Source organism: Andrographis paniculata, unplaced genomic scaffold (assembly GCF_009805555.1).
Source record: "Andrographis paniculata isolate CXL003 unplaced genomic scaffold, ASM980555v1 Contig200END, whole genome shotgun sequence".
Taxonomy (NCBI): Eukaryota; Viridiplantae; Streptophyta; class Magnoliopsida; order Lamiales; family Acanthaceae; genus Andrographis; species Andrographis paniculata.
In genome coordinates, this window is record NW_026137481.1 from 7,501 (window position 1) to 15,000 (window position 7,500).

Below are 7,500 nucleotides of genomic sequence, written 5' to 3' on the forward strand. Positions count from 1 at the left end.
ACAGGGTGAAAAAAACCGAAAGCCCTTCTTTTTTTTTGAAAAGTTCCTCCCAGATACATGGCTTACATACCCGGCTCAACATTCTTGGAAAACAATCGAATCGAGGGCATCTATTTCAAAGTTCAAGGGGAGAATTGGCCATTCAATCTTGTGAACTAATTGAGACCGAAATAGGAAAAAGAGATACGAACGGAGAGGAATAACCAATCGATGAAAGAACATGAAACCATTCTCTTTCAATAGAGGTACGAGAAAGGGTTGGGGGCAATGAAGTAGGTGAAATGGTTGGATTTTTCGAGCTGTTCCAACCACTGCTGGATGTGATTCCAAGAGCCGAACGAGAATGAATACCACACAGAAGAGTAAAGACCAGGCTCCCTAATGGAATGTTTAACCGATCCATTCCGGATCGACCGAATTGGTACGGAAGTTGTAACATGGGAAAACCACGGAAAACACGACTTATTTGAATAACCCGGTGACCCACCAATTGTGGAAGTAGGATTTTTTGAAAGCAATAAGCACTTAAATAATACAATTCAAGTGTACCATCTTCTTTCTCATTTCGAGGAAAAGGTGCGGAAGGAAAAGGAAACAACGGAGGGATCCGAATCGGACCTAAACGGGAATGACATGAAAAGTCTTTTTCAAAACCTAGCATTAAGGGCGTTACGACGATATACGAGAGGAATAGAGAAAAACTCGTGATTGGTGTAGAGGAGAAGATCTGTTTATGATATAGTTCAAGAAAGAGTCGTCTCATTTCCTTACTTCTCGAATGCAAGGGGGCCGGGATCTGTACATCCCCCCCGGTTTCTAAATATTCATTTACCAGTATTTCGATTTTCTTTCTGGTTTTCTGCTTGAGGCGCCCTATAGTTATAGTGACTTCATGCATACTGTTTCCTCCAGCCGCAGAAAAAAGTGCTAGTGATGAAACGAAAAGACCTAGGCCGAGTTCGAGCATGTGTGAGTGTAAAAATTGTAGCATTTTTGGCTTTTATATCGTGACAACTCTTGCTCCCCCCACCCCCAAAAAATGAAGATGAAGAGAGACTTGGCAATAAATCATACAACAAAAGGAAGAGCTTTTCTTGGTTGTTGAAATTGGCTGCTTGTTGGCTTGAGAGTGAACGACTTTCTATAAGATTCAAGTTTACACTTAGAGCGGATAGCGGTGTGCTCCTTCATAGTGGATTTCCCTGCATTATTCTTGGTAGTAAATGCTCCTTATTTTTTGCTTTCCATAGGTGATTAGGGCAGGGTCGATAAAATTGAGCACGATAGGTCCGTCTAAGATGAATGAACTGGGCTAAGCCTGAAAGCTGAGGAGTCTAAGGTTCCCGCTAGTTTCTATATTACTTAAGATGAAAGTAAGATCTTCGTTGACTATGGAATTGAGGGATTTTTGACCACTTTCTTCCTTCATATACCAAACCTAATGAGGCAAAAGAAGAACCAGGAACTATCAAGAACCCGGCCCATGAGATCTCTGAGTCAGCCAATCCACTTTCAGGAGAAAAAGAATCCTTTTTCAACAGACCGGAGAGTTTGAGTTCACCCAACGGGGGTATGCTATGCAAGGCGAAAACTCTTGTTTATCATGTCTATGAGTAGAGAGGAGTATAGGTCCGGAGTGCCCCAGCTGAGTGTGCAGAAAAAGCCTTGTGATCAAGAGCACGTCTTCTTTTCGACCATACCAGAGGGTTCCAACCCGTTTAGAATGAACCGTAGCCAAAGATCCATTTACCCAACCATCATCAAGTGTGCGAAATGAGGAAATTTTCCGTAGTAGGCCGAGTGATTTTCCATTTCCGATTTACTTATTTACAATAAAATGTGCATTGAAAACTCTTTGATGTTTACATCAGGGTTCTGTAGAGTACAGTAGTCCCATCGACAGTACCGTAGCCAGTCCAACACCCATAGTGGACCATTCTAAGAAATCTTTCCTGCCGGGTTGCAACAATAGAGGCGCTGCCCTTGGCTTCCTATCAACATAAGGAAAGACCCCTCAAATAAGGATTGAAAGGACGACCCCGTCCAAGCCACAATTCGAATTAGAATGTAGAATGGCAAGCTTGAGTTTGAACCTGCTTCTCGGCTGACGTGACGGCTGAATGGCTTTCCTTTTCCTCTCGCTACCGGAAAGCTTCAAACTATCTGTACTTATTCCCGGTATCCCTATTAGTTGAGTTAGCTTCAAAGCTCCTATTAGATGTTCGATGTTGCGGTAGTAAAAGAATCTAACGATCTGCTTTCCTTAGCAGCGCATCTAGCACTAGCAGGCGATTCTCCTCTTTCGGGATATCCCCTTCCTTTTCTTTTTTGTTCTATCTTTCTTCCCCTTCCTCCTGGGTTCAACTCCCGGCATCTCTTCTTCCTCCCCGGTGACTGAAATGTTGCTACCTCTCTTTCCCTCTTTCTGATATCTAGCGAAATAGCAGCTGCTTTCCCTATTCCCTCGTTGTAGAAATATCTTAAGAGAAGAAAAGCATAGAAGAGAGGGGAAGACTAAATGGGCGAAAAAGAAGAATTGCTTTTCTCTTGCGACCTTCCATGCCAACTCCCTTTTTTATGGAAATGATTGTTTAAATTCGAATTCCTCAAGGACTCAGAAGAGGTGGGAATTCAAGGGTTAGCCGAGGAATTCAGTGAAGTTTCCCAATCTACAATCCTAGCCCCCATAGCAGGTAACCATTCTCTACTCACTTCTTGGGGCACTTGGTACAAAAACCCCACTCGGGGAAGGAATCGAAAGATAGTGAATGACAAAACAAGTGAGGGTAGTGAGACTGAAAATCTTCGAGTAGAATCGGTTTGTTTGCAAATGCCCAAGCTGTGGCACTGATGACTTTATTACCTTTTCCCGGTTCTTTAACTATTGATTATGCCTTTTTCCTTTCCATCTCCCTTTCCTGATGAAAAGGCTCGTTAAGACCTAGTTTCGATGATCAATTTGATTCGTGGACAACCGAGCAGGAGCCCTAAGCTGTGAGTCTGCGGGTGAAATAGGCCCTGTGAGTGCGCTTCAAATGATGGGTCCATCTGTGAGCGAGCCCGAGATCGTATGATTTTCTATCAATCTGAAGCCTAATCCGTAACAACGGGTGGAGTTAAGTCTAAGGAAGGCTCCGTTCTTGCTTCCATCACAGACCGTAGAAGGAAAAACTAGCGATGTGGTTTTGTCAATACAGATGGTTTGACCTTTACCTATGAGATTACCCGCCTTTTTCACTTTTTCAAGAAAGCATCATCGTAGTATTCTATGGGTAAGCCAGGGAATGGAATCTAACCCACACTTTGACTCCCACACCGTGGCGTGGTAGGATAGAATTCTTCCTTTTGAAGGTCTCTTACAACCAGGCGAGAACTGAGCTAACCTTATCCCTTATCGCGTGTACTAATCGATGGGTCAGTACCAACAAACCAAGAGAAAGAGGAATGCTAAGCTACGACAGAGAGCTTTTCTTTCCTATTTGTTCAGGGCGGGCTGCTTGTGCTTTCTGTTGAATGAAGGTGCGGATGAGCTTGTTCTTCGAGGGGAGGGGCTGGAGTAGTTAGCGCTGATGATTGAGAAAGCCGTTATCCCACTCCTCTTATTGGCTGGGGATGTACACAGCTGTCGAAGCAACGTATAATAAGCGTCGATCGCGATACGCCTTCGATCACCCGGATAGATTGAGTCAAGTAATGGCATCCACTGAGAGCAATAGCAGAGTTACCTGAGTTGGAAAACGAAGAAGGAAAGATCGTATTGGTTTGTCACTTCATCACCTTGGTAGTATCCTAACGCAATTCTCACTTAGAAGTGGTCTTCGCGCCAAGCGAAAGAATCTTTTTTTTGTCTGAGCTAGCCATTGCTACTCGTTGAGTCGGGGAGGATTAGATCTCATGAAAGATCCGCTTGTTATCGAAGAACGGATTATGATGTTAGAACACCAGGCGGAGCTTTTCTTTGTTGTATCAGCCCTTACGCATTCGCCCTTCTCTCCTGCGCGTCAAATTACAGATTTCGACAATAACGAGCGGATAAGGTATGGTGCTTCCCTTCAATGGGACTACCCCGATCATGTCAGTCAAAGGCCTCCCCGGTATCATGCGACAGACAAAAGATTCGATACGTACTTTGTATTTCCAGCGTAAGATGTAGCGATGGCCCTTTCTCGCCCGAAGACGAGTCAGTAAAGAATCCTAAGGAATGCCCACCATTTCAAAGCAACTCGCTAGCCCTTTTCCTCTAGGAAATGTTAGGCCAATGTTCTTTCTTTTTACAGAAAGAGAAGTAGACATTCTTTAACACTGATTATATGCTCTCCCGGCATTCGCGGAATAAGAGCTTGAGCTAGTGGGTCACTGTCCCTCCTCGATTTCCTAGCTGTAAGGATGTTATACTATCGACCTCAACTACCGAATCGTTGAGATTTGATTGAAGAGGCAGGTGCTATAACCGTTCGTGAACCATACCCATAGCTCTCTCACTACCGATGAGAGTTCTCTCACTCCTTGACGTAAGGGAAAGTCCAGAGTTGGAAAGCAATCATAAAAGCAGATGGACACAAGTTCACTAAAACTGCTAAAAGAGCAGTTAGGCCCTTTCCATATGTCCCTACTAGAAAACTTCTCCGCTTTCAAGCCCTTGACAGAAAACGGGCTGGGGCTCCTGGCTTGATTGAGTTTAACCGATAAAGGAACAACAGCTCCGAGGAAGAATCAACTCTAAGGTCTTCCCGGTCTTTCTAAGACCGATCTATGGAATATGTGCTAACCCCTCGCCAGCAGCAGTCCATTCCGAAAAAGCATGGAAATCCGTCTACTAATCAGCTTCATCTAAAACCTCAACTCTACCCCGCCAAAGAAGTGGGGGAAGCCGAGAGGCAGGGGGACGCTTTTTCTAAGTCCTGTAGTGGGCTGGGCCCCCTATTCGTTATGGGGAATCAATCCTCCTTTCCTTTGTATTTGGCTTTGGCTGACCTGACATCCGCCTCTTCTTTTGGCTAGCCTTATACCTTCTCCTTATTTCGTGAAAGTAGACGACAAGTCAAAACCAGTTAGTTAAAGGGTGTTCTGTGGAAGCACATGTTATTTACAGACCTGTGGGTTCGGTCATTAGTTCTCGCGTCCCTGTGCTCCCCAAATGATTCAAGTAAGTACCATCCCTTTATTAATAAGGGACAGGTTTGACGGGGATATTTTGTCTGTCCATAACTCCCAAGTACTCGTAAGGCTCAATTATTTGATACGCTCGGGCTCTTCGAACCTTGTACCAGTTGATGCTGCGGCACAGTGCACAATATGAGTTTCCTCCTACCCCAGCTCAGACTAACCCTTCAACATCTTTCCCCTTGGTCAGAAAGGTATGGGATTCGTGTCTCTTCGAAGGGATTGGCTGCTTTGGCTTCAGTCTCTTCTTATTACAGACTGGAAATAGAACTCTGAAAGCGCCGGATTCTCTGCTTCCACCTAAGCCGTGCTTCCTAATCCTAGGAATTTGTCTGACCCATCTGTTCTATCCCACTTCTTCTCCTTCACTGCCAGGTCGGATTACTTTGTGCTGTCTTCCCCTTCCTTGACTTAAAATCTTCTTCTTCCGTGATATTCTCAATTGAGTGGAGCTTTCTGAGCGATCGTATTGGTAGTGCTAAAGATCCTATCCTATTCAGGACATTCATTGAGGAGCATATAGCTTCACACAGGCGAGAGGTTTTATCTACTCATAAATAAGTCCAATACAATCCCATGCGCATCAGCTAACGCTTCCATTTCTTTTCCCCGTGCCGCGGTTTACTTCTTGGATTCAATTTCTTTATTTTATGGTAACTTATGTTATTGAAAATTTTGTTAGAAAAATGGAGTGTTATTACTTTACTCACTACGGAACTTCCTTTGGGCGAGCCTACTTACAACACTTGATTGACTGCGGAGCTACTTCGCCCCTTCCGTTGGGAAAATGTTCACTCGATGCTGGTCAAAGTCAAATCGCTAACGAGCGCCCCAAGCTCCATGTCTTATTAAATAATAAATAATAATAATACTAGTAGGCCCTGAGCCCGTTCCTCGTCTCGTCTCTCTTTTATGTTGTTAATGGGGCCCCTTTCGACTTCTGAAGCGTTAACCCCTTCCTAACCGGGAACCCTATCAAAGTACCAATCCGATCCATGGGCTTGTGATGGTAGGACGTCTATCCACAAGGTCTTTCCTCTCCCTTACCTAGTTGGGTTGTAAGCATTGTTGTATCCCTTGTTAGGAAAGATGTTCACTCATTAACTTCCTAGCTACCCTCTCTCTGATTATACGATACCACTGGCAAATTGGATGCTTCCTCAACAGCAGCTGATTCTATAGCAAGGCTTATTCACCATCAAGCGCAGATAGGGTAAGAGCTGCTATTTACTCAACAGCGGCTAGTCTTGCTGCGGCAACAGCTTGAGCTCCTACTCTCACTGCGGTTACGAAGACAGCAAAGGGATATTGAAAAGAGGGAGCACAAGAGCTCTGAGTCATCCAACAAGGCTTACTGGAAAAGCCTAATGATTTAGGGCGTTGCAGGAAGATTCGCTAGAACCCGAGAGCTAGCAAGAGAATAAAAAGACTTCCATGTTGGTACGCGACTGACGTACGCTTTCTTCTTGTCCAACCAATTGAAAGTTTATTCCAACTCGAATGGATTAAGTCAAAGTAATGGAGTGGATAAGACGCGAGAAATTAGAAACATCTTTCTCTCTTTCCGATGTCTACTCAGCGAAAGACTAGCTCGTATCTTTAACTAGAAGCAATAGCACCTAAGATGGAGCAAGAAAGATTACTCTATCCTGCCCTAAGGAATGATGGGACCCTTCAGTGAGCGGCTAAAAATCAAAAGCGTAAAAACATCAACTCTCCCTTTTCGGCTTCCATCTTTTGATGCCTCTACTCCCAACAAGTTGCGGGTCAGGCTAGCATTGACTTATGAAATCTCTTGTGCTTACGCAACCTTAGCTTCGTGTCAGTAGTGGATAAGTTTCGCAAGTCAAAGGTTTTCTGAATGTGCTAGTCATCACTATTTGATACTCAAAAAAAAGAAACTGAAAAAAAAGCCCTCGCCCCTGGCGCTTGTTCAACTTCCGTTCCTTCTACTTCTGGGGCGTCTGGTCTGCACTTCCCTGGTTCCAGTTCCGATTCATTGAACTTTTCATGCGGCGACCTTCTTACTATTTATTCCTACTTTCACATACAGAACCTTGGTACTTCGCTTGGCATGGATGCCTTTCCTTCCACTGATTGAGCTAAACATAGATCCGGGGAAGCTAACAACTGAACTTCAACTGCAGGTTTGGAACCCCAAATCGGTAAATAATTTGATTTTGAATTCAATTTCTAGTTTCTTACTTACGTTAAGTTAAGAAACATTCTGTATGAAGAACTATAGGTATACTAAGTTTTTATTAGTAATATACATGGGAATTAGTTCTTTACTATAGTAATTATAAGTAGATTTCTATTCCTAAAAATCTATAGCAA